The 26,770-nt window shown below is 40.7% G+C and overlaps 1 protein-coding gene and 1 pseudogene across 7 annotated transcripts in view; one reads left to right on the top strand and one right to left on the bottom strand.

The window, feature by feature from the left end:
* The window catches only part of NRG3 (neuregulin 3), a 972,177-nt gene that overhangs the window by 122,542 nt on the left and 822,865 nt on the right, over positions 1-26,770 (top strand). The window lies entirely within an intron of this gene.
* Positions 12,027-13,126, bottom strand: LOC311632643 (eukaryotic peptide chain release factor GTP-binding subunit ERF3A-like; annotated as a pseudogene). The gene has a single exon. The product of its transcript is annotated as a eukaryotic peptide chain release factor GTP-binding subunit ERF3A-like (transcript).

Genomic DNA, 26,770 nt, shown 5'->3' with positions numbered 1-26,770 from the left:
CTGGACAGTATTAACTCCCTTGCCACGACCTATTCTAAATATATTTTGTTGGGAACATAATCATGCCTAACCCAGCAATGAGACTCTGTATCAAGTTACCATCTTGAAAAGTGGTTGGGAAGATGCTAAACAATCAAATATATCTTTGTTTATAATGCACTAAGTGTATATTTTGTTTATTAAGTATAACGCTTTGGATGTTGCTTTACATGTGATTATAAAATATACCTATTTCCATTCATCAGCACATTTTATGTAGCATAGAAAAAAGTTTTCATATATATTTTTGCATTTATTTCCCTCCAAATTTTATGAAATGGTCATTCTTATTTCCATTTGGACAGAAAACAACTGTGACATTCAGGCAAGTTAGGGGCACACAGAGAGGACACATATGGCTTCATTTTCTGCCCCATCGGCTACAGCATGTCAGAGCATAACTGTGTGCCATGGGGTGACAGGGTCAAGTTTGTGTTTAGATGGATTCCTCAGGGAGAAATGTGAATGGGCTGTTGATGAAATCAAAGCCTGGAGCCAAGGCCCCTGATCCTTGGCTCTCACCTTGCTCTCCTGGCCCACATCCGTGCATCAGGCAAGCTGTTAGTTCTTTCTACCTCCCTGGTTTAGCCCTTTAAAAAAAATCAAATACCAAACTGATTTATTTCTATGCATGAGAGTGAGGATTAGGATGCTAGATAAAAAGCAACACAGTCTTTGTCGAAGGGAGAAGATCAAGATTTTTAAGTTGCTTTCTTTGGGACCTACTGCAATGGGAAGACTTGCCTTGACTTCAGCTGTTAAGTATCTTTACCTAACTCTTCAGTAGGCATTTCAAATGGGCCGTCCTGAGGGCCAGCTGCTGAATTCCTTTTGAAAGCCAAGCTGGTGTTCTGGATAGCCCTGTTTCTCTATTCTGTTTACCCAGGAACTTGCCCATGAAGGGTAAGTGGTGCATTTCATTGTTCTCTGAAGCCAAGATCTTTAGGTCTTGCAGGAGCTGGTTTAGCATGTTTTCCAGCTGCAGAGCTCCCTAACTGTCCTCCTTACTTCTACCCTTGCTTTTCCTAACTGAACCCAGCAGTGTGACCATTTCAAAACGAAGCATGTATCATATTTCTGCTCTGATCCAACCTTACTTACATAGTCCTTCCACTGGCTACGAAGTCACACCTGATTTAGGGATTTCCCTTCCCTCCTGCCCTTGCCCACTTGCTTATTCACCGGGAACACCAGCCACCTGGCCCTTTCTTGAATGTGCCAGTAATGCCCTCACCTCCAGTCTCTGCCCTGGCTGTTTTGTCTGTTCATCAACAAAGTAAGTTTTCCTACTTCCTCAACCCTTTAAAGAAATGTCATCTTCTAAATGAGAAGGGAGCTCACTGTTTAAAGTACCTCCCCTGCTTCCCTTTATTATACTAATTTACTGTTTCTTCATTTTATAGTCCTCTCACCTTCTAATAAACTGTGCAGCTTACTTATTTGTTCTATGCTTTATTGTTTATTGTCTGCCTCTCCCCATAGCAATGTGAATTTCACGAAGAGAGGGGTCTTCTTTACCCATTTGAGTCATTGATGTATTTTGAGTACCTGAAACAGTGTGTGGCATAAAGTATATTCTCAAAAGTGATTTGCTGAATGAATGAATACATTGCATGTTGAGGGAAGGGAAAAGAGAAGATAACTAGATGTATGTTGTTTGACGAACTATATGAACATGTAGGATGGCTTTTTAAAATGTGAAGTTTAAAATAATGTTTTTCCCCATTTTTAGGTAATTCTAAGATTTAGGGAGGACCTATAAATTATCCATAAAAAGTCATGTGTGTTAGCTCAGGCAGTTTGGGCCTCCTTGGTTGTCAGTTCAGGTGGAATCTTTTCCTGTGTGTGTGCTTTTCTGTTTATTTTCCATGATACAGGATACAAGGGTCAATTTGGAAACTGACTTCTGCATCAATTTATATTGATGTTAACTCCTCTGTGACCCTTGAACAACATGGGTTTGAATTGCATGGGTTCACTTATGCACATAATTTTTTTCAGTAAATATACAGTTGGCCCTCTATATCCATTGGTCTTGCATCCCCGGATTCAACCAACCATGGATCAAAAACCAGTATTTTCTCTCCCTGGATGGGAACCTGCAGGTGCATAGGTCTCGGGTATGCATTGTTCTAGGCCATTTCATATAAGGGATTGGAGCATGTGCAGATTCATATTTGCAACCTGAAAGCCTCTTGAATAGATTCTTTCCTATGATCATTTTAGAGTAAAGGTGAATTAAACAGAAAATATGATTAGAATAATTTACTTATCCAAACTTCCAAAATAAATGCACAGCAGTGGGCAAAAGTAGGCTGTTACCAGCCACCTTAAAGATAAATCATAAGTAAATATATTAAATAATAATAACACAAATAACACAAATAAATAGTACAATAAGTTATAAGTAAAAATACAAGAATAAATATCCAACTGTAAACCTACTTTTGCATACCCCTATGATTACTTATTAATCTTACATCTGTAGCAAATACTGATGGTTGAGTATGAAATTTGATTAATAAACAACTTGAAAGACAATCTTGAATCAGTGCATTGGAATATGATAATGTCTGTTGCAAAATTACTCAAAATTTATTCTTGTTCTACCAGAATAAAGGTATTCTGCTTTCTTCCTCTTTTAACATAATTTCAGTTTATGAGTTTGTTTAGATATCTATACATACATGTAAAAGCCAAGTGACAGGAACGACTGGAATGACCAGAGTGACTGATCACTATGACACGCATTGCGGTGGCCAACCAGTCTGATTGGGGCCTCAATTCCTCCCCCCCCTACCTCCTGCAACTCCTCCCCCCGGCCAGTCTGACCCCTGATCAACTTCTCCCACTCTGATTGGGGATGGGGCCTGCAGCCAACTTCCCAAGGCCCTGCCCCCAGCTGGCCCGGCCCTGATCAGCTCCAATTGGGGCTGGGTCAGCCAGACCCCACTCATGAGTGAATTCATGCACCAGGCCTCTAGTTTAATATAATATGCTGACAAATGTTATATAGAAAGTCCAAACTAAAACTATACCATTTCTCTTCTTTTCTGCTCTGAATCAGAAAACAATTCTCCTTGAACAAATTCCTATTACAATGAAAATGAAGATCATGTTCTAAAAACACATTTATGCTACTCTTTGAAGAAAGCTTCTATGACTGTCCTTCAGATGCCTCCATTTAAAAAAGATAACAGAGAAAAGATAAAAGAAAAGAAGAAAAATAAATGAGAGAAGGGACAGGGAGGAGAGGGGGAAGGTAAAGGAATGTGTATGTTGCTCCCCAAGTGCCCTATTTTCTATGCATAATAAAGCTAATAGAGTTCTAAACTCAGGAACCTTAAATGTTCTCCTCATGTATTAATACTTTTCTGATTTTGGAAAAATTCTATTACCCAAATTAAAAGGCTAAGAAAAATGCATTTTCACTTCTTCACTGTTAGGTTGACCAGCTCTTTCATGTTGTGAAATCTGCATTCATAAAGCTGCACACATGCTCTTGGGGACACGTGGGATTGAGGCCCATTGAGTTCCCCATTCTGGTTTAGGAGGTGTTTGTGAGAACAGCACTGTGATGCCATTAGTAGTTCAGACAGTTATTCCCCGTGTTGGGAGCCCTTTGGAAAACCGTTCTGTGAAGTTGCACACATGCAGTGTTTGCAGACTTGGACATCTCTTTTTGACTAAACTCTCCCACCTGGCAACACTCCCAACCTGCATTTCCATCTTGCCGCTTCACTTTCCTTAATAGGGCAAAACACTCCTTATTATATAAAATCAGGACATTTGTGACTAACAGGACTTCACATCCACCTGCAATTCATGTCTGCAGTTGCCAAATATGTTCTGTGTCTGTGGATAAACTGTTACTCCAGGGACCTCATTACCTCCGGCCTGGCTGGCATAGCTCAAGTGTCTATGGCCTCGTCTTTGGTCTTCAGAGGCTTCCTGTGCCTCTCCAATATTTGTCTCACCTCCCGATCTCTGTCTTATTCAACCATAATGAACCCTGCTACCCACTCTCCACACCTGCGTTGGCTGGAAAGATTAAATGTGGCGCACAAATACCAGTATTTATTTAGAAGTAGAGGACAATTGGGGCTCAGGGTCTGTGTAGTTATCCTAGCAAGTTTGTGCTTGAGTTCCTTTTGTGAAATGTGCATTGCATCTGTGACTCATCAGACTTTGGGGCTTTCTGCACCTTCAAGTTAAACCACTTGAGTGTGTCTTATGAAGACACGCCCTCCCTGCACCCGGGGTAAAATGGAGAAACTCTTTCTTTCTGGACTGTGCCGCTGTGGCTCACACAGGCAACAGGGTGAGGAGAAGGTCATGTTTCCAGATATTTCTACTACCCTGTGAAGTATCCAAGGGGTTTAACACTTAAAATTCATAATTATGCATAGAGAGTCAGAATGGGGACATTTGGAAAGTGATTACAGCAAAGTCCAGGTTGAGAGCTCAGATGGTTTTGGAATAAGAAAAAGCCCCATGGCATGGAATCCTGGGGCAGAATAGACCTCCCAAGTCACCTGACTCAGCAGGGCACTCGTGGAAATGATGCCACAAGGAAAGCAACCTCAGCAATTGTTATCCTTAATGGTGGCATTCCCCTGCCTCACAGTATGGCTCTTCATCAGCCCAGGCCCTCAGGAGACATTTGGGGGAATTTAAATCTGCAAGTCAAACCTGAGCCACTCAGTTGGGTGTGACTGTCAATGGAGCTAAAAAATCAGCAGCCTTTCCTGTAAACCTGAGGGTCATACTATTCAGCTATATACATCTTTACTGCCATTAATTTGATATCCTTACATCTTTAACATTCAATTAGAACAATACTGACTCCAGGGGACCACATAATCTCCATGGTATTTTTAATCCTGTTTTGTATGTTTTGGAGAATAGGCTTATTTTCATCCTACATACCAGGTGTGGGATCATTTTAGATATTCTGGTAGTTATCAAAGTTCTCCACCATCAGGGATAGGCAATAGAGGGCAGGGGTTAAGCAGAAGTTGGAAAAACTCTTGAGTATGTTGCTTAGTATTTATGAACTCAAGTATCTTTATTTAATTAGTGGTGGTGATAATCTTGAAATGCCAAGTTTTTGAGAGTGGTATTAGTGTGTCAGTGGTAACCTGTGCCGCTATACAACTGTTAGTATCCATCCTCTACATTCTCCCATTGGGGCTAAGAAACATGGAGATGGACATCCCTGCCAACTTTATTCCTAATATTTCTTTTAAATAGTTAAGTGTCCCTTGCACACACAAACCTAATAATTCTAATGCTTTTATAGGTCTTTTTATACAATTCTCAATCCTTCTTTCATCATTTCTACCAGCTACTACTCATACAATAAACAGGTTTGAAGTACTTTCACCTCCCTTTGTCTCTCCCAAGACTGCATGGTAAATGCATTATTTGTTCATTCTTTAAAGAAAAATGTTGAGTGTTAGTAAGTGCCAGGCTTTATGAATGTATGCTTGCCAGTGGAGGAAAGAAATGGTGTTATTTACTCATAGTTATATGTGCTTCTGTAGTCATATCAGTATTATTTACAATAGCTAAGATCTGGAAACAGCTCAAGTGCCCACAGCAGATGAGTGGATAAAAGACTGTAGTACATTTACACAATGGAATACTATGTGGCTGTGAAAAAGAAGACAGCATGGATGGACCTGGAGAATTATATACTAAGTGAAATGAGGCAGTAAGAGAAGGACAAATACCATATGACCTCATTAATATGTGGAATCTAATGAACAAAATAAACTGGTGAACATAATAGAGCCAGAGACATGGATCCATGGTACACACTGACAGATGTCAGAGGGAGGGAGGTGGGACAGATGGAATGAAAGAAGGTGAAGAGAATAGACAAAGAATCTATTCATAGTTCATGGATCTATGAGGTGATGGGCAGAGTTGGGGAGAATGGGAGATATCTGTAATATGTCAACAATTAAAATATAATTAAAAAAAACATTTTGTTTGGTTTGCGGACACTGAGGAGTGTGCCTTTCTAACTAAACACTAAAAAACATTTTGTTTGGTTTGCGGACACTGATGAGTGTGCCTTTCTAACTAAACACTATTTCACTTGCCCCCACATATCATCTCTCTATGATATGTGGGGGCAAGTGAAATAGTGTTTAGTTAGAAAGGCATCATGATAGTCCCAGAAAGAGATTTAAGATATAACTTGAAGAGAGAAGAACCGGGTCATGTTGGTGAGTTGCAGGTGTAGAGGAGAGAGGGAGAGATGAAGACTTCCTGATTTCTGGCAAGAATACCTGGGTGGCTGCTCTTGTATTTAGTCAGGGACACTGGGAAATGAGTAGGTCTGTGGGTTAAGTCATGGCTTTGGAAGCATGTTTGAATCTTATATAAGATATATAAATGGAAATTTCAAATAGGCAACTAGCTCTATGAGTCCTGATCCGAAAGAGTTCTGGAGGAGAGGAACACTGGAGACTCTGTATGCAATAAATGATATTTAACCTAGTTTCTGACAGCATCCAGGATAGAATATAGATTAGGAAGAGGGCGGGTTCCTGGACTGGGCCCAGATGGTCCTCAGCTATGGTGAAGCAGAGGAGGGCAAGGCAGGAACATGTGACTCAGCCGGCATGGTGAGGTTGCAGGAAAAGCAGAAGACTGTGCTGATTCAAAGCCAAGAAAGAGATGCGTGTATTTTAAGAATGACAAAGTGGCCGATCGTATTGAAGGTTATTTCGAGGCAGAGAAAGATGATTGGAATCTGTCCATTGGATTTGGCAACATGGGGTGTGCTTGTGGCCACTGCAAGAGATTTAGTGCAGTGGTTGGGGCAGAGGCCAGGTTGGAGGGACCTGAATAGCTTAATGGAAAGTGCCAAAGTGGAGGGGGCGTCTGTGGACATCTCTTTTGAGAAGTTTGGCTGAGAGGGACAGCAGAGAAAGGGGTAGTTGGAGGAGGTCATATGGAGTAAAAGGAAGTTGTTTTGCTTTAAAAAAGTGACACACTAGAGCAGCATTTATATAAACTGAAGTTTGTGAACCATCAGTGTCCTTAAAGTAATTCTAGGTTGCAGTCATCATTTAAAAAGTAGCTAGTTTAAAAGAGGACATAGAATACAAATCTCATATGGTAAAGGTAAGAATTTTATGGAATATATTACTGTGCCATAATTATAAATAGTTACATATTTACACACACATATTGGGTTATAATATAAAATATTTTCCCTAATGTGGATCACAGTCTAAAAAGTGTGGAAGCTGCCACACTAGGAAATACTTGCATGGTGAAGGGGATAATCAAGTGGAAAGTCAGGACTGGTGACACAGGAAAAGGGATAGAGTTCTTGAGCAGGAATGGGGAACTCTGCACTCGTTCCTTTATCTTTCCTCATCCACTGGCCATGTGGCTTCCAGCAGCAGTTCTCATTACCCTGAGCATCAATAAACCAGGCCCATAGTTCTGCAGGTATGTATCCCAGGGTTAAGAGAACTATCCCTTTGTCAACAGCAATGATTTGTCATAGGTACCGTGTTAGGGACTTGTTTCCCTCGAATTCATACGTGGAAGTGCTGTAACTCCCAGGACTTCAAAATGTGACTGAATTTGGAGATGGAATTTCTAAAGAGGTAATAAAGTTAAAATAAATCATCCTCCAATATGACTTTTGGGTTTAAAAGAGGAGACAGTTTGGACATAGACCAGAGGGAAGACCACATGCAGATACAGAGAGAAGATGACCATGTATAAGGCAAGGAGAGAGTCTCTCAGAAAAAACCAAGCCCTACCAACACCTTGATCTTGGACTTCAAGCCTCCAGAATCGCGAAAAGACAAATTTCTGTGTTTTAAGTCCCCCAGGCTGTGGTATTTTGTTACGGCAGCTGTAGCAGACTGTCTGCTATCTCAGTTGGTATCTTCTGACTGCTTCTACATTCTGAGGTGTGGAGGAGTCAGATCAGAAATGCTTGGTAGAGGTGAGAAAGCTGAGGTGCAGGGATGAGAAATGACTTACCCAAGGTCAAGAATGAAAAGAGCTAGTAAGTGGCAATGAAATGTTGTAAATCTTGCCCAGTGTTTTTTTCCATGACAAAGGCTATGTGACAGGACTTCCGGACCTGCTGTGCCTATACAGCAGATGTGACTGTTTGCTGGTCCATTTGTTAGGTCCATTCTCTGCAAACATAGGTTTTGACATTTTGTGAAATAAGATTAAACATTTAAAAACTTCAGAAAGTCCAAAGACGACATATATTAACATTTAAAAATTATCGCTTTTATGTAGCCCATGAAATTATACAGCCCAATGAACATTTGGAAGTTTTAGCCTCTTAATGAGACGTGATAAAACTTGACCAGTGCATGGGAAAGAAGAGGAGAGCTGGTTTCACCTAACCGTAATGAGCTGTGACATTTCTCAAAACAAGCACTGGGGACTCTCAATAAAGTCATCACCGACCTGTTGTTGCATTGGTTGCCTGCTGCAAACACACTGAGGGATCCCAGTGAAGTCAGTAAAGTTGCTCTCCATGTTCCTCCATTTATCCAGTACATTTTCCCTTTACACTGGTGAATAAGACGGGCCTTCAGAATATTCGTGAGGGAATGAGAAGGAAATGTGTATAGTAGTCTAGAGTGAATCATGCTTCAGTGTAATGAGCATCCTTAGGTATGCCACCTGATGAAAAGGTAGTAAGAATCTTTTCAAGGTACAAACCTGAGTCAAATTGCTCACCTGAAAGTCCCCAGTCCCCAGTGTCTGTGTTTAGCTGTGTAATATTAAATAGATCTTCAATTTATACTCTTCTCTATTATGCATTTGATCCTGTTTCCCCGTCATCTACAGCTGATATATTGATTTTTTACAATTAAATAAACATTTTATAACAGCTGACTATTGTTACTGGTTGACTACTTTTATATGTTTATAGGCCATTGAAGTTTCTTCTTACTTCAATTGTCAGTTCATATAATTAGCCCATTTTTAAATTTGTCTTCTCTTGCAAACCAATTTGTACATGTTCCTTTTATTCATTGTATAATATTCCTTTTATTAGTTGTATGGATTGCAAACATATTTTTCCCAGCAATTAAGTTTCTTTTTCTTTGCATGTGACCGGTTTTATCTTATACACGTTTTTAGTATTAATGGGTTCCGAAATGTTTATTTTTTTCTTTTATAGTTTTCCTTTTTTTATGTGTCATCAATATATTCTCTATGTTATACTCTTAAAATTTATATATTTCTTTACCTAATTTATTAATCCAACATAAATTTCTTCCTTTTTTTATTGTTTGGAGAGAAGTAGAGATCTGATTTTTTCCCCTTTCTCCATTTGGATAGCCAGTTGTTCCTGTGCCATTGCTTGAATAGTCTATCTTTTACTCACAAATATGTAGCCTATTATATTTGAAGTCTCATAGGTACATGGATTTATTTTAAAGGCATTCATTCTGTTACTTCACTTTGTCTATCCTTTCAGCTGTATACACTGTTTAATCTCTGTAGTTTTATAGTAATTCTTGATAAAAGTTAAACTATGTCACCTCTTCTACTTTTACTTTAAAATTGTCTTGATAGATATTGACCTGTAACTCCTCCATACATATTTTAGCATGAAGTTTTACATTGCATGAAAACACTGATAGAATTTTAATTGAAATTGCTTTGAATTTGTAGATTATGTATGGCCTTTACGGATTTCAGTATATTAACATGATATATTTCTGACTTGTTTTCTTTTATGACATTTAGTAAATTATTTTACTATAAAGTCTTTTACATGTTTCTTAGTTTAGTGCTATTATTATTATTTAATTTATCTTTACTATATAATTTGGAAGGTCAGGAAAAGACATTGAACTGTACAAAGATGACAAAGGTGAGACACTGGGCAGGCAAGTGTTCCAAAGGGCGTGACAGCTGTTGTAAACAGAGTTGTTCTAAAAAGGGTGTTCAGTGAAAAGCTAAATGCTGTGTAAGTTAGATAAGCATGTTAATGCAAAAATATCAAAATCATTGAGGGAAGCACATGCCTATAAGTACCCCTCTGGAAGATAGTTTATAATTTCACTGAATTTTCCCCTGGTCAGTGAGGGGGATGAAATCTCATGAAGGCAAGGGCCATGGCACATGGCACAGAGCCACGCAGCGTGATGGCTGCTCATGTTGTGCCTCATCCACAGGCCTGCGACCCAGTGTCCCATCATCCTTGTTCTGGACCCATCTCTGGTTGGCTCTCTATTTTGACTTCCATTTGCCCTTTGCAATCATGAAGAACAAAATTTAAATAAATCACAAAAAGCATTCATGATTTAAAAAATAATTGGACACACTAACATTGCCAAGAATAATCCAAGGCAGAATTGGCTGTGTGAGCATTTTTGCCAGTTGATGGGTTTAAGACAACCTCTCAAGCAGTTTTCAGTGTAAGGCATGTGCTTGCCTAGTCCTGTGTCCTGATGAAGAGGAGCCCACGGAAGCTCTGTTTTGTCAGCCCCACACAGGGAAATGCCGCAGCCTGCAGTTTTCTTTTTCAGGTTCAAGTGTGAAGTTGATTTTGAAATTTACTGGTTTACGTTGGATGTGCTACCACTTGCAGATGTATCAACTATGCATTTTCTCTAAAAGCCATATTACTATTTTGCCTTTGCTCATCAATGATACTTGAATAGAAGAAAGTAATAAAATATTACTATCCATTTATTAATATGAGGAAAAGTAATGTAGAAATTTCTGAGATGGAAATGAGATGTATTGATTCTAAAAATAAGACAACTTAGAATGGAAAGCCTGTACAAGCCGGGGTTCTCAGGCCCTGACAGGTGGGACGGCCCCTTACGTGCATGGCAGAGGCTCATCACACTGAGGAAAGCTGGGCCAGTTGGCCAGTGTGCAGCAGTTCACACGAAAATGCATTTTCTCCTAATAGAGTCTTACCGGGCATTTGGGGAGGGGAGCTCCATCTTTCTAGGGGACAGTATTGTGCATTGATGAAGTGCTGGGTCTGACTGTTCAGCCCACCTAGGCCTCTTTTGAACATTTGCTTGGTGGAGGACCCATGACAACCCATTTGAGAGGGAGGCCCTGAGACACAGGGCAGAGTAGAAGCACAGCAATACTCTCAATTCTGACCCAGTCATACCACCAGTTGCGATGAGCTGCCCTGTTTTTGGACTTTTTTCCTTGATCAACAGGAGAAAGAGAAGCTATGCTTGTTTGTTTTCTCTCTGCCATGGAGAAGTACTGACAACAGGCCTCGGCCAGGTGAGGTCTGAGATGTAGGGTGACTCCACCCACACCACCAGGCATCCATGAGTCATTAACTGCAAGATGATTTCCTGAGGTTCTTCCAGGCACATGGTGAGGGAGCTCCCCATACACATTATATACATTTAACCATCACGTGATATAATAATAAACTAGTTTACTCGATTTTACAGATGAAGAAGCTGAGTCTTGGGGCAGTTAAGACATTGGCCAATGTCATAAATAGGTGTGGTATTGGAGAGACAGAATATCTAAACCTAGGAGTCTAACTGAAAATGTATGCTGGTAACCATTATGCCATGCAACTTGATTTTTTTTCAAGTTGAATATTTTATTAACATAATAGTTGTCTTTGTAACATGTGTACCCACATTCGCACACTCAGAATGATCTGCTTGGGAGTTAAAAAGTGTACATGCCTGAAGGATAAGTGAAATATTTTTTTGAAGTGTAGGGTTTTGGTATCATAGGCGATTATGTCCACATCACTTACAAAGCTATCACCAAAATCTGGTCTAGAGAACGGTTTGCGAGGGAAAGAAAAATCTTGGGGAAAATTCAGCAGTGGCACAGCAGAGCTCTCAAGGTAGAGAGCTGACAAAATGTGGAATTGGCAAGATACAGAGAGAGGGTTGTCAATGGGCAGACAGCAGAGAAGGTGGTGTGAAGTAGGCGTCTGCGGTCATTTTCCCTCACCGTCCTGTGCAGGGTCATCAGGAGAGCCCTGAGGATTTCCCTGGCACCCATTTCAGAACGTTTCCAACTGCAGAGGCCTTACCCACATCTCTTAGGGAAATGGACCCATCTGAGGGATGTCTGCAAAGGTCTCAAGGCAGATGGGTCCTGCTGTCCGTACTTGAGCAATGCAGACTTGACCTTGTTTCACAAAACTGGGTCGAGTCTTACTTTTTTCTTCTGATTTTTCTCTACCGAGCAATTTAAGGTTGTTACTTAGACTTCCTCAATACAGATATGAATCTGCAGCACCGCATAACCTGGGTAGATGATGGATTTGTGCTCTATAGTCATTATCTGGGCATCAAATGTGTGTCCAGAGATTTTGAGGTTTTCACCGGGGGCAACAGAGTCAGTCTCTCCATTCTCAGAAAGGATTCTAAGAACTTCCATCTGTGCTTGTTTGGCATCGTCACAGCTGCTGGCCTTTACAGGTGCATCCCGACTCCACCTCTCCCAGGACCACAGTTCCTGTGTCCTGTATTGATCCACAGTTGGTAACCTGATTGGTCCATCAACTGATCTATTGAAGGCTGGCGAATTATACAGATATGGAATAAATGGTAATCCCATGTACCGAGGACAGATGTCTGATTGCTTTTTAAGATTTGCTCAAGTCACTCCTGAGCAAGGCATAAAGCGAATGTTCAGTTTTGGATTGAAGCCAACTTTTCTCATCTTCATATCTCTCGTTGCTCCAATTCGCTGCTGGATCACCCATTTCATTAGTAAGCACAATTAAGTGTTTTACACCTGCTGTCTTTGCCAGCATCCTGTGTTCTCTTGTCTGCCCTCCTTTTTTCAAGTCCAGGTTCAGACTCCCTTTCCTGGCAGAGATGACCAGTACAGCCAGCTCAGGCTCAGGAGCATCACCTCATATTTGAGGCAGAACTTCTATGGCTGGGGCATCGGGAATTGTGAAATGCTTTTCTGTTTCAGAATAATTACAACCCACTTCTACTGTTTCACCCCCGTTCTTTCTGCTCAATCTGTGTCTTAAGTCCCAAGACAATTCCAAGTTTCTGTTTTTCTCTTTAGCTTCTTTTTCATATTTATCAGGTGTCCTTTTGTCAACCATTGTAGGCAGAGACCCTCAGGTCTGATCTGCCAGCATGTGCCCAGTGAATGCCATACTTGTCTGCTCCTTTTTAGGACCCCCTGGTCAGGCAAACACAGGTGTAGGTTTCCCCTTCCTCTTCCACACTTGCCAACACTTGTTATTCCTGTTTGTGTTGAAGTGATATCTCATTATGGTTTTGAATTGCATTTTCCTGGTGATTAGTGATGTTGAGGGTCTTTTCATGTACCTGTTGGTATGTGTTCTTTGGAAATCTGTAGTCAGATCCTCTGCCTGTTTTAAATCAGATTGTTTTGTTGTTGTTGTTCTTAAATTGTATGAGCCCTTAATATTTTTTTGGATATTAAACCCGCATTTAGTATGTGATTTGGACATATTTTCTCTCATTTGGTAGGTTGCCTTTTCATTTTGTTGATGATTTTCTTTGCTGTGAAGGAGTTTTAGTTTGATGTAGGCCTACATGTTTATTTTTTTCTTTTGTTGCCTTTGATATTGCTGTCAAACCTGAAGAATCTTTTTCAAGACCAATGTCAGTTTCATTTTCATTCATGTCACTGTCTAGTTTCCCCATCATCACTCATTGAAGAAACTGTTCTTTCCCCATTGCATTTTCTTCAGAGCTGGTGTGTGGTTTTTTTTGGGTGTGTGTGTGTGTGTGTGTGTGTGTGTGTGAGTGTGTGTGTTTTAACATATCTGTTCTCTCTGGAATTGTTGGAAGTGCCTCCTAATAGAAATAAAGCATGATAGAATTGCTAAACATAAGTATTTATTGAGCTCCTATGGGTCAGGCATTATTCTATGTAACTTTTCATGTATTATCTTATGTAATCCTCACATAAGTCCTATGAACCACAGAGAATTAAATGTCTTGCCTGGGATCATAATGCAAGCAAGAAAGATCTGGACTGGGCTAGATGAATTGCCTAATGTGGATAAGTCTTGGGGTTGAGGTATAAAGGTGGGTGGAGCTGATCTACAACCTGACAGAAGGAGCAAGAAGGTTGTAAGTTCTGGGAGGAGATCTCTCTTCTGGGCAGCAGTGGGAAACCAGAGATGAATGAAGAGGAGAAGAGAAGCTTAGATATGGCAGGATGGGAGAGCAAGGCAGTGTGAGTTCTGTGTAAATGAAGAGAATAGATTCTCTTGCAAGCTTTTGGGGATCTCTAATGCATAAGGAGGTAATGGAGGAACTGATCTATTTTCTTTAAGTTAAGCTTATTTCTCAGTTTGGTGTCCTAAGTTTCTTTCTAGAATCTACATTGGCATCATCATATGGTTTGACACACTCCCTTCCAGGTGGGTACAACAGTGCAGTAGTTAGCATTGCCTTAAAATAGGGGTGTCGAACTCAATCAGAGAAGGGGCCAAAATCTAAAATCCAGCCTAAATCGCGGGCCGAATGGTTTACTGAACAGTCATAAACTGACGATGTCATAAACTGACAGCGGAGTGCAGTGATGACAGCACGGTGCGGGCCACATTGCAAGGCCTGGCGGGCTGGATTTGGCCCGCGGGCCTTGTGTTTGACACATGTGCCTTAAAACATGAAAGAGGAACATGTGAAAATTCTCACGTGGGTTCTGTGATAAGTGTGACAGTTGATTAATGCAACACCGGATTAATGTGTCACAAGATTTTGAAGGCACTGCTTTGAAACATGTCATTTCTCTTAACAGACTTTTCTAGATGTTCTCAGGAAAGATCTTGATGAATTGATTATTGGGAGCTCAGTATAGATTTGAGAATATTACTGTGTGGAAAAAAAAGCCAGGGAACAAATCATGTCTTTACTCTTTATCAGCTGTGTGACACTGAGTAAATAATGTAATTTTCTGAACTGCAGTGTTTTATCTGTGAGTTGAATGGGGAGTATAAGATGGGAGATGCCAGTGAAGTGAGTTAAAGCCAGAGAAATAAAAACATCATTTGCCATATTTCAGTTTTCCTCAAAATGTAGACACAGAACAAATCTTATTTTTTAAATAGGAAAGTCATATAATAAAACCTGTGTTTTAGAAAGGTGATGGGAAATGGTCAAGGATGGATCGGAGGGAGAATATTTGAAGACACTTTCAGTTTAAAAAAAAAAAATATATATATATATATATATATATATATATATATATATATACACACTTAACATCTCTTTTTCCTGTAGTTATTTGCAAATAATATATTTGATGAAGTATCTGTTCATGTAGGTTTTTTTTTTTTTTTACTAAGGTAAAATACACATTATATAAAATGTGCTATCTTCATCACTTATTTTTTGTTAATCTCCACCTGAGGATATTTCCCACCCTTGATTTTTAGAGAGAATAGCAGGGAGTGGAGGTGGGTAGAGGAAGAGAAACATCGATGAGAGAGAGAGTCACATTGATTGTTTGCCACCTGTACATGCCCTGACTGGGGCTGGGATCAACCCTGCAACCCAGGTACATGTTCTGACTGGATTCAAACCTGTGCAAACCTGTGCCCCTTCACTGTGCCAAGCCTGCTAGGACTTAATCACTTTTAAGTGTACAGGACAGTGGCATTAAACACATACAAAACACTGTGCAACCATCCATCTTCATAACTTTCATCTTGTAAAACTGAAGCTCTGTTCCAGTTAAACTATAACTACCTGCCCCTACCCTCACCTCTAAAATCAACTCCCTAGTCCACATGTGTCAAACACAAGGCCCGCGGGCCAAATCCAGCCCGCCAGGCCTTGCAATGTGGCCCGCACCGCGCTGTCATCACTGCACTCCGCTGTCAGTTTATGACATTGTCAGTTTATGACTGTTCAGTAAACCATTCGGCCAGCGATTTAGGCTGGATTTTAGATTTTGGCCCCTTCTCTGATTGAGTTCGACACCCCTACCCTAGTCTCTGACTTTACAATTTTGACTAAGTACCTAGTGGAAGTGGGGTTGTACAGTACTTGTCTTTTCCTGACTTGCTTATTTCACAAAGCATGTCCTCAGCTTTCATCTGTGTTGCAGCATGTTGCAGAATTTCCTCCTTTTTTGAGGCTGAAGAATATTTCACTGTGTGTTTCAACCACAGTTTGCTTTTCTATTCATCTGTTGATGAACAGTTGGTAGCTTTCATGTTTTAGCTCTTATGAACAATGCTGCTGTGTACATGGGTGTACAAGTATCTCTTCAAGATTTTGCTTTCAATTTGTTTGAGATTCCAGAAGTGGGATTGCTAGATCACATGGTAATTCTATTTTTAAACTTTGAGGAACTGCCATACCATTTCTTCAGTAGCTCGAGCCGTTGGCATTCTCACCAGCAGTGCACAAGCCTTCCACATCTTTGTGAACACTTGTTAGTTTTTATTTTATTTTATTTTATTTTTTTAGATAATAGTATCTATCCTTATGGCTGTGAGAGACACTGTATGTTTTCACATGAAAGGTAATGAGGGTCAAGGTGAGGCATAGCCATGCGAAATAAAAGGTGGGGAACTCAGGTGGGAGATTTTTGGAAAGTGTAAGCAATTGCGTTTGTTGACTGAATAGTCTCATATGAGAGCATAAATTATATGTTCAACTTTGAAATTTTGACAAGTATCCAATTTTGACAAAAGTGATAGTGATATCGTTAGAATCAAGTAGGACATAAAAGGTGAAAAATAGGATTTCTTGAGGGGCACTTTAATGTTTATTAATTTATTGATATTTATACAGATTTTCAAAGGAAAACATTGTGTTGAAGCACAGTTATAATTTTTTTAAAAATTTCAGGTTTGTAGAAAAAAAGTTTTACCTTGTGGAGAACTCTAAATTGTGATTTTATGTTTTACTGAAATTATCCATTAGATAAGAGCATAAGATGTTGCTTGCAATTACTTCAACAAAAATAACATAGTTGTAGAATATTTTATAATTTGCAAGTCTCCTTTATATAAACTGTCTTTAATATTTAAAAGATTCCATATACTTGTATTTATTGGTATCCATCAAATCCCTTTTGAGTACCCACTGGGATCAGGACCTGTCCTGGGTCCTGGAGACACACCCGGCTCTCACAGAGCATACATTCTAAGATAGGCCCCCGAGTTCAGGTATCAATAATAGGAATTCTTGACTTGGGTCCTGGCATGGATTTGGGGATAGAGAGGTTCTATAATCCCAGTAAAATTTCCAAGAAGAGATTTTTATCATATTTTCAAAGACCTCTGTAACCCTACACTGGTTAGGACCCATCGTCTTCCAGTTAACTGACCTGCCCAAGGTCCCAGGAATCAAAGTGACCACCTGGGTCTTCGGCCCTCGGTTTCCTGCACTCTGCAGTGCCATGCTGCTGCTCAGCATTCATCGTGCCATCCTGCTCTGAAGAATGATCCATCTTCCCAAGATTTTATAGATCATTTAACATTCTTATTGTAAAAGTGACTTCAGTACTTAATGAATTTTCTAAGGCTGACATTAGTTTCTTAGAGCTTTTGGCACACTGCCAGTTGTGCTGTGGTGGAGGAGGGTCCCTCTGTCTTTGTTGGGGACGAGCATGACAAGGCTCCTGAGGAAACACCAGTGGCTTTTCTTTGATCGTCTTGAGGAAGCAGAAACGTGGGCCATTCCTAAGAAGATCCTCAGCTCTGGGTTGCAGGACACAGACCAGTGCCTTGGAAATGGCCTTCGTGACTCACTGCAGTGGGAGCTTGGTGCTCTGTGGCTAAACAGCCTTCATATGTACACACGCCCATCTGACGCTGGGTCAGAGCACTTCCAATCAATTGAGAAGCACAGCGAGTGGAACCACAGTGCTGGGGAGCTCTCACAGCAGGCGGAGCAAGGCTGCCTGGGACTGAGCGACATGGAGACTCTATTGATTTTCTAGATGCTTTTACCACATACGCCTAAACTCCCGGTCTGGGAATTAAGTCAGTTGCCAGAGTTGGTACCAAGAACAAAAAGAAAGCCTAAATAAGCCTAGATAATATAGATTAAAATGGAATCCCTTTACCCCTGACCTCAGAAATAAAGTAATTTTTCCTGAGAAAATAGAGAAATTTGCTTACAGGCTATCTACAATAGTATCTTAGCAATGAACGGAAATTAGGCAGACATGTTTAAGCAGGAATTAGCTTTGTAGTTTATAGCACTGGCCTAGCAGTACATCAATCAAAATGCACCCGAATAGTCCCACCTTCTAAAACATTTTCTGAAGCCAAATTTAACTTTGTTCAGGGATAATAAAGAATCTCTAATTTGTTTATTGAATCCTCAGGAGTTTCGCTACTCTGATTACCAAGCATTGAAGCAATAATTTGTTGTTGAATCAGGAAAACAAGAAGATAATTTTATATCAGCCTGATGGGGTTGTTTACTGAAACTCTAACAAGCTGTTGGGGCAGGCATGCCTGTGTGTGTGTGTGTGTGTGTGTGTGTGTGTGTGTGTGTGTGTGTGTATTCGCTTTGTCTTAGGGTTAAGTCTTTCTGATTTGAAGTGATAGTTTTAGGTAATGCTTGGTTGGCAAATGGGATTCCTGACCTGTGGCTTTTTCCCAAATTCTTATCTTTTGAGTCTAGCTAAAAAGCTGCAATGTTTGCATGAGTTGTTCTTTTTTTTTTTTTCCCTGCTCACTTTAATTATAGTATTTTCTGAAAGAGAGCATGACCTTCTGAATATCCATCATTTTGAATAATTAGAAAGGCAGTGGTTATTAAAATGAATTTAATTCCATAGTTGAGTTTATCGGCTGCTACAGTGGTGTATGAATTTTTTGGGACACCCTGTGCTTGGCTAGCTGGTAAGATGTTTTCTGAGCCCTTACACTGTGAGTGTGCTGTGCTCCTTTCCAGTGTTCAGAGATTTAAACAAGCAAATTGTGGTCCAGGTTTACCAAGGCGACTGTACTCTGTTTGGGGAGGTTGGAGATCAAGGGCTAATTAACGGAAGAAACTGAATGAAAGTTTCACTAATTGAGGAGGAGGGAACAGTCTTATCCTGCAGAAGGCACCTGGGGATCTTACTGGGGAGAAGGCCTGCAGGATTAAGATAAGCAGATAGAGATGTTAGTACTGCCTCATTGAATCAGTCTTATTTCATGGTGAGAGAGTATGTTCATTCTGAAAGCTGTCAGCCAATGCAAGAAAGGCACTGCCTAGGTCACAGTTCACCTCAGTATTTGTTGTGCTTCCTCATCATTGGTGGGGCTTCTTCAAAGGATTTCCTTATGAAGTTTCCTGTCTTTAAGTTGAGACCTAAAGTATTAATGGATGCTGTCTTTTGGGAAGGAAAATCATGAAATCAATTGAGCACTTAAATTTTACTAAGCCATGCTGAGAAGCACTATATGCATAAAAGCCACATTGACATTCAAACATTTGGCAGCAACACACACACACACACACACACACACACACACACACGAGACGTATGTAAAATTTCATTTCATTTTTATATTGAATTCAGGTTTAAATCATAATACTTTTATATATTGCATTAAGTAAAATACATTACTAAAATTAATTTCACCTCTGTCTTTTTCTTTCTTTAACAAGGCTGCCAGAAATTTTTAAATTAAGTAGGTGGCTCTCATTACACTTTTATTGGGAAGTGCTGCCTTAGATGATGCTTATGGAACTGTTGTTATAAGAATTCGATATGAGAGGATTAACCCAGGTAATAAAGCAGAATCCAGGTGTGTGCCCTGCAGGGACTGGGTTCAGCCCCAGCTCTGACCGTGACTCCTCCATGACTCGGTCACTTTCCGTGCCTTGGCAGAGGTTTCCTCATCTGAACAATGAGGGAAGGATTCAAAGGCGGAAGATCTTGAAGTCCTTTCTCACATTAAATCCAGCTCTTTTACCTTCTTCAGGGGCACAGTCTCCCCAGAGCCTGTCAGATGAGACAGCCGTCCTTACCCCAATCCTTCATTTAGTTCAGAGGTGAAGTTGTAATTACTGTCCTTTGGAGCTTCCTCCGGCAGCCTGAGGCTGGAGCACAGCGTCTTTCAATCTGTTCGGCTCAGAGGGAAGGAACTGAATATGTTGTGATTTACACGGATCGGCAATGATGTTTTGCGAGTAAATTTCCAGCACTCTTTGAAAATGGCCAGATATGCCTAAAAGTAAATGCTGATTAGTTTCAGTACTTTTTATGATGCCATGACAAACAACTTAACTGATTTTTAAAGATCCTTAATTTTATTTTTTTAATTTTATTTTTATTTTTTTAAAATATATTTTATTGATTTTTTTACAGAGAGGAAGGGAGAGAGATAGAGAGCTAGAAACGTCAATGAGAGAGAAACATCGACCAGCTGCCTCCTGCACACCCCCTACTGGGGATGTGCCCGCAACCAAGGTACATGCGCCTGACCAGAATTGAACCTGGGACCTTTCAGTCCACAGACTGACGCTCTACCACAGAGCCAAATCGGTTTTGGCAAGATCCTTAATTTTAAAATTAATACCGGAACAGCTATTTCTCACTTCATCCCATTGTTTAGCTTTCAAACGTAAGTTGAAGGACCTTTTGATATTAGAAGGAATGAAACTTGTTTATTATCCAAGGTAATACAAATAGGACTACATCAAGCTAAAAAAAAAAAATGCAGATTGTCATACACAAAATGTAAAATTTACTTAAATATCTCTGATTTTTTTCAATGTTAATATATTTGACAGTAATATTAAATTTGGGTATATGTTATAGTTTGAAAACTTTAAAAATATATATATTTTATTGATTTTTTACAGAGATAGGGAGTGGGATAGAGTTAGAAACATCAATGAGAGAAAAACATCCATCAGCTGCCTCCTGCACACCCCCTACTGGGGATGTGCCCATTACCAGGTATATGCCCTTGACTGGAATCGAACCTGGGACCCTTCAGTCCACAGGCTGATGCTCTATCCACTGAGCCAAACCGGTTTGGGCATACTTTGAAAACTTTTAATCAGTGTCGTAATTTGGGATATATGGGTAATTTAGAGTGGTTATTCTTATATTATATTCATACTAGAGGCCGGGTGCACAAAATTCATGCACAGGGTGGGGGTGGTGGTGGTGTCCCTCAGCCCAGCTTGCACCCTCTCCAATCTGGTATCCCTCTCACAATCCAGGACTGCTGGCTCCCAACTGTTTGCCTGCCTGCCTTCCTGATTGCCCCTAACCGCTTCTGCCTGCAAGCCTGATCACCCCCTAACCACTCCCCTGCCAGCATGTTTGATGTCTAACTGCTCCCCTGCCAGCCTGTTTGCCCCAAACTTCCCTTCTCTGCAAGCCTGGTCACCCCTAACTGTCCTCCCCTGCAGGGTTGATCACCCCCAACTGCCCTCCCTTGTAGGCCTGTTGCCTCCCAACTGCCCTCCCTTGCTTGCCTGATCACCCACAACTGCCCTCCCTTGCAGGCCTGTTCCCTCCCAACTGCCTTCCCCTGCTGGCCATTTTGTGGTGCCATCTTATGTCCACATGGGGGCAGGATCTTTGACCACATGAGGACAGCCATCTTGTGTATTGGAGTGATGGTCAATCTGCATATTACTCTTTTATTAGATAGGATAGAGGCTGGGTGCATGGGTAAGGGTCAGCTGGTTTGCCCTGAAGTGTGTCCCGGATCAGGGTGGGGATTCCCTTGGGGTGTGGGGTTGCCTGGGCAAGGACCTGTGATTGTTTGCAGGCTGGTCACGCCCCCTGGTGACCCAAGCAGAGGGCCTAGTATCTGGAATTTATTTACCTTCTATAATTGAAACTTTGTAGGCTGGAGCGGAGCCAAGCCTCCTGCTTGTTCCATGGCTGCTGCCATTTCTGTTTGGAGGCCTAGGCCAGCCAGGGAAGGTGGAAAGCTTGGCTTCCTCTGTTGCCAGGGACAACCCTAGCCTGTTCTCTGCAGCTCCATGGCTGCCGCCATTTTTCTTGGGATTTATTTTTTATAATTAAAACTTTGTAGCATTGAGTGGAGGCCTAGTCTGGCCAGGGTGTATAGAAAGCTTGGCTTCCTCTAATGCCAGAGAAGCCCAAGCCTCTCAACTGCTCTTTGTGGCTGAGGCCATCTTGGTTGGGGTTAATTTGCATACCTACTCTGATTGGATGGCGGGCATGGCTTGTGGGTGTAGCGAAGTGATTGTTAATTTGCATATCATTATTTTATTATGTAGGATTGTATTATCATCAACTTTAATTAAAAAATAAAATAATTGCACAACCAGCATGGCTCAGAGGTTGAGCATCAACCTATGAACAATAAGGTCATTGTTTGATTTCCTGTCAGGGCATATACCCTGTTGCAGGCTTAATCCCCAGTGGGGTTCATGCAGACGGCAGCCAATCAATGATTCTTTCTCATCATTGATGTTTCTGTCTCATTCTCCCCTTCTTCCTCTCTGAAATTAATAAAAATATATTAAAAAAATAAAGTAAAATATGTTAAAAATTAAAAAAAATAAGGGCTTGAAAATAATACTCTTGATTTTTTTTTCTTCTACTACTTGTTAACTAATCATGTTGCAGGTTTTGCTTGGCTGCTTAGAGAGTCAAAGCCAAATTTAAAGCTTAATCACAGTGATAGTATTGCTTGTGTTTGACATATATGTATGCTGTAATTATTAAGTTAATTATATTTTTTACTCAAAATTTATTATTTGTTATTAGTTGGAACATGGAATTTTTATGTATTGTGTTGGGGTTTGTTCTGATTTTTGGTCTCTCCAAAAGCAACAACAACAAGGACACTAATACATCCATTTTGGAAGAGGTGTAAGGTATTAATAGAAAAAAGACTAATCAGTCTCCAGCATCATATTTCTAAAATGAGCAAGGCCTAAGAACAGTTTTTATAAGTTTGGTCAGAAACTATTAATCATTATTTTCATAATGATTTTAAGGTTTCAACAACAAAAATAGAATACAGTAAGCATGCATTTTTGAGCTGCTGCCATACTTTCAGGTAAAATGTTAGAAATCATCATATTAGTCTGAGGTTCTTCATTTGTTGTTAGTTTGTTTGTTTTAATGTCAAAATGTTTCTTCAGGTAAATACCCAAGTACCAATCTCCTGTTTCAGGATATTATTTTTGATTATTCACTGAGCAGTTCATGATTTTAAATCAGTCGGTTTTCACAAGAATAAGTGAACAAACAATACTTATTTGTAAATATCGCCACAGCTTTCTGAGTGTCCTTTGTGGCTACTTGGTGGTAAGGTCCTGGAAGATCTAATATAAGCAGCTGAAGTTACCTAACTGCTATCTACTTATACAGAGTTCAGCATTTTATTTTATTTATTTTCTTTTTGTATTTTTATTGATTTCAGAGAGTAAGGGATGAGAGAGATAGAGAAATATCAATGATGAGAATCATTGATAGGGTGCCTTCTGCACACCCCATGCTGCGGCTCAAGCTGGAAACCCAGGCATGTGCTGTGACAAGGAATTGAACCAGAGACCTCTTGGTTCCTGGATCAAGGCTTAATTTCTGAGTCACACCCAGCTGGGCCAGAACTCAGCATTTTGATAGAAACATGCTTTAGAAAGCTAAGCAAAGTATGAAATAAAAGATGTGCTGCTGAAAGTGAAGTTTTTTATTAATATTCTTTGATTCAGATCATGGGCTTTTGTTTCCCCAGTCTTTTAGGGGTTAGTGAGGTCATCTGGTCCCACACAGCTTTATGGGGAGCTATTTGCATTACGGTTTGCAAGGTATCTCTTCTCCAGGGAAATAATTTTAACTATGTTTGAAAGGATGAATTTAAAAGATTATTAACTCATCCTCAAATTTCAAAATGATGTTTCTGTCATATCAGACAATTTTCTTTCTGTACATTAAAGAATAATACGAGGAAAGCATTAACCACATCATAACATTTAAATGCTGCTTGGGTATTGTCACTTTCACTAATTTTTTTAGTGGGGTACAATTCATATGCAAATCGCTCCCTTATCCAAGCTTCAGGTTGAACTTGAGCTGATGGAGCTGATGTGCTGCTTTGGATGTAAGTGTGGTACATGGCAGCCTCTCTCCCATGCAGATTTTGGAAAGAGGCAAACTTACAGAACCTCCAATCAGGCAACTGTGCCCACTCACCCTGAAAGGGAGCTCCCAGAGTGGGATGTGGACAAGAGGAGAGAGGGACAGTCAGGAGGTAGGGGCCGGGAAGGAAGGACAGCAAGTTAGTCAGAGAGTTGACTCAGAATCCAGGCTCTGGGATAATGCTCATGGAAGCAGTGTGTCCTGGATTCCCCATTCAGTATCCACACTCAGCCTCCCTCTCTCTGGCTGGCTTCTATTCAAACAGCTGGGAAAGGTTGTTTCCAACTTACATTTTAATGGGGCTTGTCATAGAATGGTGTTCAGTAGGTGGAATTCTGTTTCACTGCCTCTTCCCCATTGTTTATCTTTTTTCCTTAAACACCGATGCTGTCTCTAGAATTGTGATTATGGGGGGTGGGAGGAGGCATCTAGTGAACCTGGAGAAAGATGGTATGCCCAGGCTTCTCTGGTTTCTGCCTTCCCACCAGACTGCTGGCCACAGGAGTCAAAACAAAACCTGAGTGGGAGTCAGAGTTGCCGTGACTTGCAGCCAGATGCATTCCTACTTGATATACTTTGCCACCTTTACCTGCATTTGCCTTCTGTCCTTCCATAATCTTACTCCCCAAATAAAGGAGATGCAAGTATGTTAAACTCAAGTTCTCATTCCAACACTTCTTAAAACCTGGTACATCCTATCTGCTTAGCCAGGATGTTCTCTACCTGTGAGGTACTTAAACATTACGTGCAGAGTGAATGGGAACGAGAAGAACCTACAGAAATGCAGTGATTGATCCCTTTGGCGTTCTCTCACCAGTGTTCCCCCATGCAAAGCAGCATTTACCCTGATGTGCTACTTCCGCCTCCATCTCTGCTCCTACAAACCCTTGCCCTGGTGTACTAGTGTTGTGAGGACCTACCTCTGTTTTTGGCTGCTCCTTCTGGTGGGTGAGGAGGGAGGTCTGCTTTCCTGAAGGTATTGTATGAACCTTGCCTATACTTATAAAAAGCACAAAATAAGAAACATGTTCACTATGTAAGGATTTACATGGAGCTCTAACCACTAACTCTCGCAGACCGTCTTGGTGACAGCATGGTTTGATAAAGAAAGGTCTTTATACCACCAAAGCTATGTTTGCAACCCATTGTTGTCCCTGCCGGCTATGTGATGTTGTCTGATTTGCAGAGTGGCTGAGATTAGATGACACTTTGTGTGTCTCTGTGTGTGGCATGTAGTAAGGAATTAATAAATGATAACTGTTAGGCTAACGGTTCTAGTTAATCCTGCAATATGATGTTGGGAAGGTGTGATTGTATCAAAACCAAATAAGCAATGTAGTAAGTCCTTTTGGACCTACATCTTATTTTAGAATAATTGTTCTGATAACCTAATCGCTTCCCTGAGATGCTTTTGATTGGTTACTGCGCTCTGTTCAAAGCTGTCAGTCAACATTGTCCTATGACCACTACCTGCCTCACTGTATTATCTGCTGGGGCCCACACAGGGGACCAGTTCCAGAGGTTTCACTGGTTGTCATTGATAGATCCTTTTAAATGAAAGAGAGGCAAGCCACCAGATCTCCTGGCATACTAGTTGGGCGCCAACAGCAGGTTGGTGTTCCGTGGCCCTGCAGTAGGACGGCAACCTTCAAAATCATTAATTAACGTTACTGGATAAGGAGCTAATTAGGACTTTGGGGCATTTTGACACTTCCAGGGGCTTATTTAATTATCTGAAGAAGGCTTTTACCATCTCAAGAGGTGTTATGATCTGCCTTTGGGAACTAAAGAGCCACCTTAGGAAACAGTCCAGCATCCCTCATGTTGGCAAATGACTTCTCCGAAGAATGTTTCCTTTGGAAAAACTGCCCTGAGACATAAATCCTAGTTTGAATCATACCCAGCCACTTTGACACAGTGGCATCGTAGATGAGTTCTCCTTGTTGATTGGCAGGGGTGTTTTCAGGGATGAGGACAAAAACAGAGAGGCACTCACTTAAGTCCTTGCCCAGAGGCGGAATGTTCCCCAGGAAGCAGGGCTCTGTGGGAGGGCAGCCAGCTGTGCCCCCAGAAAAGGATGCAGAGAAAGTCTCATACAAGCAGATGGAATGAGGCTGTTTGGCTCCACCAGACTTTCGCTTATTTCCTCAGTCAGGAAACATCACAGGAAATGGAAGTAGCTATGGTGTTGACACTAACAATCATTGAGTTCAATGAGTGAGGGCAGCACCGGGAGTGTGCAGGAGGCAGGCAGGGCACAGTGGTCTGTACACACCTTTAGGCCACAGTGTACAGGGCTCTGGATTTTACGATTTATATCGGAGTGAGGGAAAGAGCCAGCACCTCTATGGTGTGTCAGCGTTACAGGTAAAAACGTATAAATGAAAGTGTCATAAGTGAAAGAGACTAAACAGGAAATTCAGGCAGGAAACATCCCAGAGAGAGAACATGATCTGTACTGAAACTTTGCTCTGTAAAGCAAGAAAACTACTCACCACTTTCATGAAGACTTGGATAAGATTTGGCTTTCCATGATGGAATCAAGCAACTTTTTCCTTAAAAGAACAAACAGTGTTAATTTTAATATGCACTGAAACTGAGGCAATTAATAATACTAATTTGATAACAATACTAATTAATAATAATAATTTCAAGTACTTTTCAAATTATTCTG

Source organism: Pipistrellus hanaki, assembly GCF_964339955.1.
Source record: "Pipistrellus hanaki genome assembly, chromosome: 14".
NCBI lineage: Eukaryota > Metazoa > Chordata > Mammalia > Chiroptera > Vespertilionidae > Pipistrellus > Pipistrellus hanaki.
The sequence above is the reverse complement of the archived record's forward strand: the minus strand, read 5'-3'. Positions and strand labels throughout refer to the sequence as shown.